General features: G+C 36.4%; 1 pseudogene; it reads left to right on the top strand.

Annotated features, from left to right (window-relative positions):
• The first annotated feature begins 1,951 nt into the window (after window positions 1–1,951).
• Window positions 1,952–13,943, top strand: part of LOC114903919 — a 60,096-nt pseudogene continuing 48,104 nt past the window's right edge.

Below are 13,943 nucleotides of genomic sequence, written 5' to 3'. Positions count from 1 at the left end.
AAAAACAAAACTAGCTAGAAAGCTGACTCAAATAACAGTATTAAGATGAGGTACTCAAATAAGGCAGTTGTTCTGGCTTGAGTTATGTGCTTTTATCCCTATTACTCAGAACTGCATTGTCCAATATGATAGCTACTACCCTTGTGTGATTATTTAAATTTAAGTAATACTTAAAGGTCCAGTTCTTCAGTGTCACTAGCCACATTTTAAGCGGTTGGTAACCGTGTGTGGCTAGTAGCTCCTTTATTGGGTAGCAGGGGTGTAAAACTTTTCCATCATTGCATAAAGTTCTCTTAGATAGCACTGACCTAGAAATATGAATCGATCCCATCACCAAATCTAAATGGTTATAAAGAAAAAACTCTACTAGACTAGTCCTCTTCTTGTAAATAGTCATAAAACTGAACAAAATATATGAAGCAATAGCATTCGGGCACTGTACAACAGGCAATACAAAAGTGCAATCCATGAGAGCTGAGAAACTGAAGGTGAGATCTGTAATCAGAGCAGCTACCTACCTGGACATCATATTCTGACCACAGCACACTGAGCCAGAGTACAGCATGGAAGTCATGCTGAATTTAGGAGTCAGATATCAAGACCTCCTGGCAACTTAAGTCATTGGAATATGTGGGGAAAGACATTGGAGATTAGGCAATTGTGTAGAGGGTTTCCCAGTGGGTTCTTGGCAGTGGGGCGAACTGTGCATGGGCAGGGCAAGACAGCATGGGGCTTACTGGATTACAGCTGGTATGGAATTGCGCTCAGCCAGAGTGTAGAAAACTTGTAAACATTCTCCTAATATGGTGGACATTCAGCTGAGACATCAGAAACCCCTATCTTTAAAACAAACAACAAAAAGGACCTGCTCTAGACCTGCCCTAATAAAGGCTAAAACCCTGCCCTGGCCACATATACAGGGGAGGCAGTGTTTAAATATTGAGTCCTATCAAGTTAGAAGGGCTTGGGAAATGTAGTAAGCTTCTTAGAGATCCCCACTAACAAAATGTAAAACAGCATACACAAGTTCATGATGTTCAGCCAGGAACTGAACATTGAAATAGAACAATAATCACTTTCCAGGGGCAGATAACAGACTTCAGAGTTTCTAAAAATGTCTCATTTACAATGTCAAGTACAAAAGAAAATATTAGTAGACATTTAAGAAATAGAAAACTATGACTTAGAGTCAATAGAATAAAAAGTAGTCTATAGGAACTGACGCACAGTGACTCAGATGTTGGATTAATCAGGCAAAGACTTTAAAGCAGCTATGATAAACAAATAGGTTCAAAGAATTAAAGACAAAGATGTTTAAAGGATTAAGGGGAAGAAGTAAGTCTTTCCTCAGGGTGTGCTGGCAGCTATCACCCTGGTAAGGGGTGGGGTTGGAGATGAAGGGGCTAGAGCTGACGCCAGGTGCGGGGCAGGACTTCCTCTCTGTGGCCATCACCACCCTATTGGTGGGGAGCCTAATCCCAGATTTCTGGAGCAGAAGCCCTAAGGGTCAGGCCAGAACAGGTTTTGTTCCCTCTAAGTGTCTGTTTTGCCCTCTCCCTGAACCCGGTGGGAAGTACTAAAGCACTGGGGCCTGTGCAGGCTTCGGCTCAAGTCAGTCACAGGCTGAGGTCCAATGCGCGGCCCGGGCAGCCTCAGGTGCAAGTCCCCTTTGTCCCTCACAGCCCATCACTGCCCTCAGCTTCCGCCACCTCTGCCCTGTCGTGGAACCGCCCGCGGGGCAGGTGGGGCCCATGTGGGCTCTCAGCATGTACTGGGGATGGGTGAGCTGCGGTGGAGGGGCGCTGTCAGAGGTCTGGGCTGCTTCCGAGGCGCTGCTTGAATAAGCATCAACAATGGCTACAGCCGCCCACCCAGCCTCTGCCCCAGGACGGGGTTACCTCTGCATCCCCTGGTCAAGTCTTTGACCCACGGTCAAGCCAGTCCCATGGGCATGGCTACCAAGATCCAGTACTGCGCTGTGGCGTACAGTGAGCGGAGCCGGAGTGTTTGCTCGGCACAGCCTGTGGCACTCAGTGAGTCAGTTGTGGGAAACCCTGCAACCGCAAGCATAGACTTCTCTCTGCCCTGCCTGGGAGCAAACCAGCGAGCGCCAGTCCAGGCTTCTTACAGCCCTTCTGTTAGTCACAGTGGTCCTCCAACCAGCCAAGGAGGCTTGTCTCTCCCACATGGGAACCCAGGACGGCAGCATTCAACCTGCGGCTTGAAATGCTCACTCCTCAGGTTATGTGTCCACCCGTATAATCTCCCTTTTTCTCTGAGTCCCCTCCCAGGGGCACAGGTCCCAAATGGATTGCTTTTCTCCTCTTCTAAGCCAATTACCTGTGGATCTTTCTTAAAGCTTTGGTCTTACGGAAGTCCTTCTGCCAGTTTCCAGTTAGTTTTCAGTGAGAATTGTTCTACACGTAGATGTATTTTTGATATGTTCATGGGCAGAAGTGAGCTCCATGCCCTCTTACTCTGCCACCTTGATCAGAATCCCCCTGTAGTAATTCAGTGTCATTTGGGCACGATAAAAAAACACCCAGTTATTTCTTGACTCATCATTTAGTCATTACTTGGAATTACTGTTTTTACAACAATTTTCCTGTAATTTTATCTAAATGCTTGTACTTGCCGTTATTTGAAATCTTTGGGGTTGTTTTTATCATACAGATCTCTACATTGAAAGCTGCCACTTGAATCCCACTGGCACTTCAAATTTTATTTATTCAAAATTGTATAAATGTACTCTTCTTTCCACATCATTATCTCTCTGAAACCCCCACATTCCCTAGCATCCCATGTCCAGTCAGTCTCTGTTACGTTCCTCAAAACTAGTCTGTCCTTTCTTGTCCCATTTCATTAATTCAGACCCCATTACTTTTTATCTGGACCCTAGCTATCATAATGGTATTACTTCCAATCTATTAATTTTCATACTGTTTTATTTCTTTGTTTCAGGATGCACCCCCCTAATGCCCCCCTTAATCATTACAGAAGGCAACAATTTCTTTTACTAGGTATCCTTTGAGACTGGGTGTTATAGATACTGTTATTTGGAATCCACGTCACAATGTGTGATATATAGTAGGGAAAGAGAGGCCATTCCCATTTCTCCAAGGTACATGGCATGGCTCCAGCATTCTGAATGCTTCAGGGAATGCTTCGTTATTTGGTCAATTGAAAGATTTTGAAGGCTTAGAAATAACCAGTGTACAAATACCCTAGTGAATAAGGAAATAGATTTCCCCAATATCTGTGATGGTGATTAGGCAATAGTGAGATCTGTCTTAAGGTGGATTTTTAGGTGGTGAACATTTAGGATTATCCCCTTCTCTACCATCAGTCCTCACTTAATGGAACTGTCTTCCAACGATTACAGGCATACTAGTTTTATTGCGCTTTACTTTATTGTGCTTCATAGATGTGACATTATTATTTTTTTTAATTGAAGTTTTGTGGCAGCCCTGTGTCAAGCAAGTCTAACAGTGCCATTTTTCCAACAGCATTTGCTCACGTTTGTCTCTTTGGTAATACTCACAATATTTCAAACTCTTTCAAAACTATTTTTTTAAAATATCTTTATTGGAGTGTAATTGCTTTGCAATGTTCTGTTAGTTTCTGCTGTACAGCAAAGTGAATCAGCTATATGTATACATATATCCCCATATGCCCTCCCTCTTTAGCCATTATATTTGTTATTGTGATCAATGATCTTTGATGTTACTACTGTAATTGTTTTGGGGTGCCATGAATTGCAGCCATATGAGATGGTGAACTTTATTGATAAATGTTGTGAGTTCTGACTACTCTCTCCACTGGCAATTCCCCCATCTCTCTCCCTCTCCTTGGGCCTCCCTATTTTCTGAGACACAACAATATTTAAATTAGGCCAATTAATAACTCTACAGTGTCTTCTAAGTATTCGAGTGAAAGGAAGAGTCACACGTCTCTCACTTTACATCAAACCTACAAGTGATTAAGCTTAGTGAGGAAAGCATGTCAAAAAAAAAAAAAAAAAAAAGGGAGGTTGAAAGATAGGCCTAAAGCAAGGCCTCTTGTGCCAAACTGTTAGCCAAGTTGTGAAGGAAAAGGAAAAGTTCTTGAAGGAAATGAAAAGTGCTATTCCAGTGAACACACGAATGATAAGAAAGAAAGAAAACAGCCTTATTGCTAATGTGGAGAAAGATTTAGTGCTCTGGATAGATCAAACCAGCTGCAATGTTCCCTTAAACCAAAGCCTAATATCCAGAATAAAGCCCTAACTCTTTTCAGTTCTATGAAGGGAGAGAGGTGAGGAAGCTGCAGAAGAGAAGTTTGAAGCTAGCAGAGGTTGGTTCATGAGGCTTAAGGAAAGAAGTCACCTTATAATGTAAGAGTGCAACGTGAAGCAGCAAGCACTGAAGTAGAAACTGCAGCAAGTTATCCAGGAGATCTAGCTAAGATCATTCATGAAGGTAGCCACAGTAAACAATAGATACCCAATGTAAATGAAACAGCCTTCTGTTAGAAGAAGATGCCACCGAGGACTTTCAAAGCTAGAGAGAAGTCAGTGCCTGGCTTCAAAGCTTCAAAGATCAGGATGCCGCTCTTGTTAGAGGCTAGGGCAGCTGCTGACTTGAAGTTGAAGCCAGTGCGTATTTACCATTCAGAAAATCCTGGGGTCCTTAAGAATTATGCTAAATCTACTCTTCCTGTGTTTTATAAGAACAACAAAGCCTGAATGACAGCATGTCTGTTTGCAACGTGGTTTACTGAATATTTTAAGCCCACTGAAGGAGATCCACTTCTCAGAAAGAAATATCTGTCTTAAAATATTACTAGTCGCTGACAATCCACCTGGTCACCCAAGAGCTCTGATGCAGATATACAAAGAAACTAATCTTGTTTTCATGCCTGCTAACAAAACATCCATTCTGCAGCCCTTGGATCAAGGAGTAAGTTTGACTTTTAAGTCTGATTCTTTAAGAAATACATTTTGTAAGGCTATAGCTGCTAAAGATAGTTATTGCTCTGATGGATATGGCAAAATAAATTGAAAACCTTCTAGAAAGTATTCACCATTTTAGATGTCTTTAAGAATATTCCTAATTCATAGAAAGAGTCTAAATATCAACATTAGCAGGAGTTTGGAAGAAGTTGATTCCAACCCTTATGGATGACTTTGAGGGGTTCAAGACTTCAGTGGAGGAAGTCATTGCAGATGTGGTGGAAATAGCAAGAGAACTAGAATTAGAAGTGGAGCCTGAAGATGTGACTGAATTGCTGCAGTCTCATGATAAAACTTGAATAGATGAGAAGTTGCTTCTTATGGATGAGCAAAGAAAGTGGTTTCTTGAAATGGAATCTACTCCTGGTGAAGATACTGTGAAGACTTGAAATGACAACAAAGGATTTAGAATACAAATAAGTTGGTAAAGCAGTGGCAGAGTCTGAGAGGATTTGACTTTGATTTTGAAAGAAGATCTGTCATGGGTAAAATGCTATCAAACATCATTGCAATGCTACAGAGAAATTATTCCTGAAAGGAAGAGTCAATGGATGTGGTAAACTTCATTGGTGTCTTATTTTAAGAAATTACCAAAGCCACCCCAACCTTCAGCAACCAACAGCCAACACCCTGATCTGTCAGTAACCATCAATGTTGAGGCAAGATACTCCACCAGCAAAAAATTATGACTCACTGAAGGCTCAGATGATGGTTAACATTTTTTAGCAATAAATTATTTTTTGATTAAGTTTGTACATTGTTTTTTAAGACAGAGTGCTATTGAACACTTAACAGACTATAGTACAGTGTAGGCATCACATTTATATGCACTGAAAAACTAAAAAATTTGTGTGACTCACTTTATTGAGAGATTCACTATTGTGGTGGTCTGGAACCAACCCATAATATCTCCAAATCATGCCTGACCAGACTATGCTCTAAGGTCGTAAAATTATCCATCTTGTTATGATGATGTTGATGGTGGTTAAAATAAAGCTTTGAAGAAGGTGCCAGAGTGTTTAGCAATAAACACATAAATAAAAAAAAAAAATTAAGAAAAACCAGCTTTGTCTAAGAACAGAGTAAAAATGCAAATACATATAGATCTTTTTAACACAAAATTGTTGTTAACACGGTACAATGGAGAGGGAATATCTAGTCTCTATAATGAAATAAAATGAAAATTGAAGAAGCCATAAGTACAAGCCAAATATTGTTGTAGGACAGAGGGCACTATATAACCATAGCAAGTGAGGTTTTGGTAAAGGACCTGGTTGTAGTGGATGAGCAACTTAGGAAGAGGGGACTTTTGATCTAAATTTAATGTGCAAATCCAATCAATATGTCTCAGAACCATTTAGGTACTAGCTACCTGTCATTTCTCAAGTAGACTTTAGTTAGTTAGATATAGGACATGAATCACGAAGTTGCTATATCCACATTGCCTGACTTATGCTATTATTCAGCATTGTTGCATGAAAGAAATAGTCAATTTGAAAATGGGAAATGCTCACTTTCTTGGTGCACTGGATTAGTTAGTCTTCAATCTCAGTAGTCTAGACCAATGCTGCTCAACATATGGTCTGTGAATTGATAAAGGCCACCAACTCTGTTGCAGATCTGCAAAAAGATAAGTACTATAAGTGAGCGTAAGCATGTATATTTTTTATAGTAATTTGACATTACTGTGACATCCAAAGGAATGATAAATGGATTTGACTTTTTGAATAAGATTAGACCAGTTCAGCTGTTGAATTCATGGTATGATTTTCATATGGTGAGAGGTGCCTACTACCATGCCTTATAAGACAATATAGTGAGATGTGATGTTTTAAGGTGTCTGTCATCGCCATTTCAAAAGATTTCAGAATATAAGAAAATATAAGCTTTTATTTTTATAACACTATTTTATACTTAACTTTTGATCAATCAAAAAGTTTTTTTTCTAAATTTAATATTTATAACTCCTAACAAAATTAAGGAAGCCAATTTTGAATTATTTATTTTAAAATATAACTTACGTGTGGCTAAACAATCTTCATCATACTCTTTGTCAAGCAAAGACACCCTTTTTCCTAACGTGGCAATAGTAATGAAACAAATGATAAAAATGGAAGTGATTCTGAAAAAATACAAAAAAAAATCATGCAAGTTATATTTAATTTTGTTTTGTAAACATATTTGATGATGAAGTGAGAAAACCATAGAGTATTATTTGCAGAGATATACTGTCTAATGAAACCATTAAAACCTAATTGGAATTTTCAAACAAACCATTACAAATAAATTCACTCAAAAAGAATAATTTGAAAGGAAGAATATTGAATTATAAAGTTAACAGAAGATGTTTATTATGTTATATGTGAATATGAATAATCTAAAAGGCACTCTTTCAGTGAACAAATACAGCTTTTATAATTATTTTCATTTTTTAAAATTGTATGTTCTGATTACACTTTTGAAAGGTGATTCTATGTCTATTGAATCTAATAAAGATCAGGATTTTATATTGTATTTATTTCATTTTAATATTAATACATTTTTATTGTATGCTAAGTTATATTGGTCTACAATGGACATAAACCACACACAAACAAAAAATTAAAAATATTCACAAATAGTTTAAGAAGCTCTTCTCTAGGCAGCCTATATTTTAGCTTAGTGTTTCTCAGACTTTAAAGTGCATGTGAATCACCTGGGGATCTTGCTAAACTGAGCATTCTGATTCAGTATATTCATAAGACCTGGTATTCTGCATTCTAAAAGGTTTCCAGATGATGCTAATGCTGCTGGTCCATATATCACAGTTTGAGTATCAAGCCATTATAATTTTCTCTTATATGCTCTCCCACTTTACTAACACTGATGAGTATGTGTATGCCCCCTACCCCCACAAAGAGAACAGGAAGCCAGTAGCTATAATGGAAGTTTTGAATGTGGATATCTTAATTTGACTTGATAAAGAAATATTATCAGGAGATATCTGGAGTTTTCTTATAGGGGTCATGATTCTATTCAGATACCCTAAAGGAAACATTCTTACACACGTTTTTCAGGCAAAAAGGGTATGCTCTGTCCAGATACACCAGTGCTCTTTCACCTGTGAACCTCTGACTTAAGTGCTGGCCCCTCTTGACCTGAAGAGGGAATCTCAGCACCCCTGGAGACTGCTGGCTGCCTCTGTCTGTAAATAACTCCCTCAAGGGTGAGATTGTGGGCACATAATCTTATTGGTTCAAGTGCTGGAACTAAACAACAAGTTTAAAAAGGGGGATGGGGTTATATTTTTTGTTAACAAGACTAAGCATAAAATAAGAGGCAGATCCATGGCATGAATGACAGCTTCCCTGGCCTTCACTATTATAACATGTGATATCCACAAAAAATGGTAAAGGGGGCTTACAGATTCCAGTAACAGCAATGTGGAATGCTGAGACTAAACCTCTAGCAGATACAGCAGAAAGAGATACCAGATATAAAATCGAGGTCAAACATATAATATCACCCAACTGCATCAAGGCACTGGATAGTGATCAAAATCAGGTAGAAACTGGATGGGAATCTTCCTTTGAGACACAGGAAAGATAAGATCCTGGCAATATTTGTAAATTTAAAACTTTTTTGTCTGATTCATACCCCAATCTTCCCATGGCTCAAGACATCAGAAAACTGGTCAGGGTGTCAGAAAACTTGAGCTTTACTAGCTTTATGTATCAGAAGACAACGTTTGAGACAGGTAGAACAAAAATTAAGGGGCAGAGAATCTAGGAAGGAGGAGGTCCCACAGATGGAAGCCCCAAAATCTGCATGTAAAATGTGAAATCACTGAAATTTTTGGCTAACTGAGAAACTGTGCAATTGCAGAGGAGACACCAGTGTCTACAGTAACTTGAAGGTGGAAGAACTGATCAGAGATTTCAACTGCTGATCTAAACAAGAAACCTGAATTTGAAGTTTGATCTAGTTAATTGTAGGGTAGAATAAGAATTAATCTCGAGACAAAGATAACTAAATTCAGAATCTCTACAATGTATCCATCATAAACTTTAGTATCCACCTTAAAAAAAAACCAAACTAAACATGTGAAAGAACAGAAAAAATTGACTCATACAGAAATAAAAAAGTCTGGGCACCCAGTGTTAGACAAGATAAATTAACAACAGTGCACCCTATTCATTCAGAAATTTAAAACTAAAACCCTGAAAGAAATAAAAAAACTATCACAAGTCTTTGAAAGTGGGAAAAGGAAGTCAAATTGGCTGGAACCTTGAGACTCAATGGATAATGTTTCAGTGAGTTTCCTAGGGTAAGCATATATTTGTCTCCTGGTAACTAAAGCAGCTTGCAACTCAGAAACAACAATCAACGCAGACAAAATTAGCCTCAAGGAAAGCCCACACCCTAGCCAAGGGCTGAGAAGAGGACTGACCTACAGAAGAGTACCCTTTGGACTACCAGACCTATTATAGTCAAGTTCTACAAAAGGAGTTGGACCCCACCCTCACACCAATGGGGTTTTCAGAGACTGTGGGACAGAGCCTTGCCAATCATGAAACCCATCTTTAAATATAATGCTATAGATGGGTTTTCTAAAAAAGCATTATAAAAATATAACCTGTAAGTACTAATCAAAAGAAATCTTCAGTGGTTTTATTAACATCAGATTAGTGGACTTCAGGGCAAACAAAATTATCAAGGCTAAACGTGGCAGTTCACCAAGAAGACAAAACAATCCTGAATGATGGTGCACAAAATAAAGATCTTTGAAATATGTATAGCACATGTATTTATGTAATATACATAAAAACTGAAAGAACTGAGAGAAGAAATTAAAAATACCCTTAAAATTTAAGAAGACTGAAATCATTTCAAGTGCCTTTTCCAAACACAAAAGTATGAAACTAGAAATCAATAACAGGAGGAAAACTGGAAAATTCACAAGTATGTGGAAATTAAACAATACAATCCTGAACAACCAAATTGTCAAAGATGAACTCAAAAGGGAAATCAAAAAATATCTTGAAACAAATAAAAATGGAAACACAAAATATCAAAGCTTATGAGATACAGCAAAAGCAGTGGTAAGAGGGAAGCTGACAGTGATAAGTGAGCACATTAAAAAAAATCTCAAATAAACAACTTAACTTTATGCCTTAAGGAACTAAAAAGAAGAAAAAACTAAGTCCAAAGTTAGAAGAAAGGAGATAACATAGATTAGAGAAGAAATAAGTAAAAAGCTCAATAAAATTAAAAGTTGGTTTTTGAAAAGAGAAACAAAATTGACAAACCTTTAGCTAGACTTTTCAAAAAAGACAGTGAGGACTCAAAATTAGGAATGAAAGGGGAGACATTACAACTGATATTACAAAAATGCAAAGGGTCATAAGAAATTACTATGAACAATTATATGCCAACAAACTGGATAACCTAGAAGAAATGGATAAATTCCTAGAAAACATATAACTTATCAGTATGAAATAATAAAGAAATAAAAAATCTAAACAGATCAGTAATGGATAAAGATATTGAATCAGTAATCAAGAACTTCCCAGCAAATAAAAGCCCAGGACCAGATAGTGAATTCTACCAAACATTTAAAAAAAGAATTAATGCCAATCTTACTCAAACTCATCCAAAATATTGAAGAGGAGGGAGTACTTCCAAACTTATTTTATGAGGCCAACATTACCCTGATAGCAATGCTAGATAGTGATATTGAAAGAAAAGAAAACTATAGGCCAGTATTCTTGATGAATATAGATATAATAATTCTCAATAAAATACTGCCAAACTATATTAAACATAGTACTGTAAATCCTAGCCAGAGTAATTAGGCAAGAAAAAAGGCATCCAAATTGAAAAGAAAGAGGTAAAATAGTCTGCTGGTGACATGATCTTGTACATAGAAAAAGTCTAAACTCCACCAAAAAATTGTTAGAACTAATCAATGAATTCAGTGAAGTTGTAGGATACCAGATAAATATACAAAAACCCGTTGCATTTCTATAATGATGAACCATTTGAAAAAGAAATTTAAAAATCTCATTTACAATGACATCAAAAATAATAAGCTATTTAGGAATAAACTTAATCAAGGAAGTGAAAGATTTATACACTGAAAATTATAAGATACTGATGAAAGAAACTGAAGACACAAATAAACAGAAAGATAGCCCATGTTCATGGATCAGAAGAGTTAATATTGTTATGATGTTCATACTACTCAAAGCCATACATATATTCAATGCAATCCCTATGAAAATTCCAATGATATTTTTACAGAAATAGAAAAAACAATCAAAAAATTCATGTGGAATCACCAAAGACCACAAATTGACAAAGCAACCGTGAGAAAGAACAAAGCTGGAGGCATCCTATTTCCTGATTTAAAAGTATATTACAAAGCTATAGTCATCAAAACAGTATGGTATTGACAAAAAACCAGATACATGGACCAATGTAACAGAACTTAGAGCCCCAAAATAGACCCTCACATATACAACCCACTAATATTTGCCAAGGGAACCAGGAATATACAATGGGGAAAGGATAGTCTCTTCAATAACTGGTGTTGCTAAAACTAGATAATCACATGCAGAAGAATAAATTTGGATGACAATCTTACACCACTAACAAAAATTAAATTGAAATGGATTAAAGATTTAAATATAAGACCTGCACTGCAAAATTCCTAGAAGGAAACATAGGAGAAAATATCCTTCATACTGGTCTAGGCAAATTTTTTTTTTTTTTTTGATTTAAGCACAAGCAACAAAAACAAAAAGAAATAAGTTGGGCTACATCAAACTAAAAAAGCTTCTGCACAGCAAAAACAAACAAACAAAAAACAAACAAAATCAAAAAAACAAAAAATCAACCTACAGAATGGGAGAAAATATTTGCAAACTATCTATCTGATAGGGGTTACTAATATCCAAAATATATAAGGAATTTATATAACTCACTAGTTTAAAAAAATCTGATTTAAAAATGGACAGAAGACATTTTCCCAAAGACAACATACTGGCCACACAAATGGTCAACAGAAACATAAAAAGTTGTTCAACATTGCTAATCCTCAGGGAAATGCAAATCAAAACCACAGTGAGATATCACCTTACACCTGTTAGAATGACTATTATTAAAGAGACAAGCGATAACAAGTGTTGGTGAGGATGTAGAGAAAAGGAATTCTCATGCAGTGTTCGTGGGAATGTAAATTGGTGAAGCCACTATGGAAAACAGTAAGATGTTCCTCATAAATTACAAACAGAAATACAGTAGGATCCATTAATCCCACTTTTGTGTATATATGCAAAGAAAATGTAATCAGGATCTCAAAGAGATATCTGCATTCTCACGTTCATTGCAGTATTATTTGTAATAGCCAAGATATGGAAACAACCTAAGTGTCTCCTATGGATTAATGGATAAAGAAGATATGGTATATATACACAATGGAATATTCAGTCATAAAAATAATTAAATCCTGCCATTGTGCCTTATGCTAAGTGAAATGCCAGAGGAAGACAAATAATGTATGATCTTACTTATATGTAGAATCTAAAGACATCAAATTCATGAAAACGGAGAGTAGATTGATGGTTGCCAGGGTCTGGGTTGTGGGTAATGGGGAGGCATTGATCAAACTGTATAGACTTTCAGCTACAAGAGAAATAAGTTCCAGGGATCTAATGTACAGCATGGTGACTATAGTTAACAATACTATATTCTACACTTGAAAGTTGCTGTACATGTCGATCTTAAATGTTTCACCATTTAATAACAACCCAAAGATGTGAGGTCAAGGCTGTGTTGACTAATTTTTTACATTTACTAATTTTTAATATTTACCTTATTGTGGTAAACATTTTTCAATTTAGATGTATCAAATCATTATATTGTACACCTCAAATTCATATGATGTTATTTGATGATTATATCTCAATAAAGCTGGGAAAAAAATCAGTCAATGTACTCTACATCTTATAGTCCAAGGAAGGAAACACTCATGACCATATTATCAGATGCAGAGAAATATTTGAATCCCCATTTATGATAAAAACTCTCAATAAAACAAGAAGAGAGAGGAACTTCTTCAAACTGATAAAAAGCATGAACAAAAATCCTACATCTGTCATCCTACTTAAAGGTGGGAGACTGAATGCTTTCCCCATAAGATCAGGAACAAGGCAGAATGACTACTCTCACCATTTCTATTCAGCATGGTATTGGAAGTCCTAACCAGTGCAATAAGTCAAGATATGGAAATAAAATGCATATATAGTATAAAAAAAGAACTAAACACTTTTCCAATTTGCACATGTTAAGAAATTTAAAATATCACAGTCTACAAATAATCTGGAATTTATAAATGATTTAGCAAGATCAAAGGATGCAAGGTCAATACACACAAAAAATCAATCATATTTCTATACATTAGTAATGAAAATATTGTTAACTAAAAACACAATACCATTTGAAATAGTACCCTTAAGATATATAATACTTATATATAAATCTAACAAAACAAGTACAAGACCTATATGTTGAAAACTGAAAGTAGATTAAAATAAATGGTGACAAGTACTGAGTTCATAGGTTGGAATAATCAGCAATGTAAATAAACAATTCTCCCTAAATTAACTATAGACTTAATGTAAGCTCAATCAAAGTCCCAGCAGAATTTGTGCTACCTATAAATAAGCTGATTCTAACATTTAAATGGAAGGGCAGAGATATTAGAATAGCTAAAACAATTTTGAAAGAGGACAAAGTTGGAGGAATCATACTGCTTAATTTTAAAAACTTAACATAAACCTACAATACCCCCAACATGGGTATATTGATGAAGGGAAAGATACTGAGATCATGGTCCAGAAATAGACCCTTACACATATCGATATTTGGGGGTGTTTTTTTAAGTTACAAAGGAAATTAAATGTAGAAATGA

Source organism: Monodon monoceros, unplaced genomic scaffold (assembly GCF_005190385.1).
Source record: "Monodon monoceros isolate NGI ecotype Baffin Bay Population unplaced genomic scaffold, NGI_Narwhal_1 Super_Scaffold_21, whole genome shotgun sequence".
NCBI lineage: Eukaryota > Metazoa > Chordata > Mammalia > Artiodactyla > Monodontidae > Monodon > Monodon monoceros.
The sequence above is the reverse complement of the archived record's forward strand: the minus strand, read 5'-3'. Positions and strand labels throughout refer to the sequence as shown.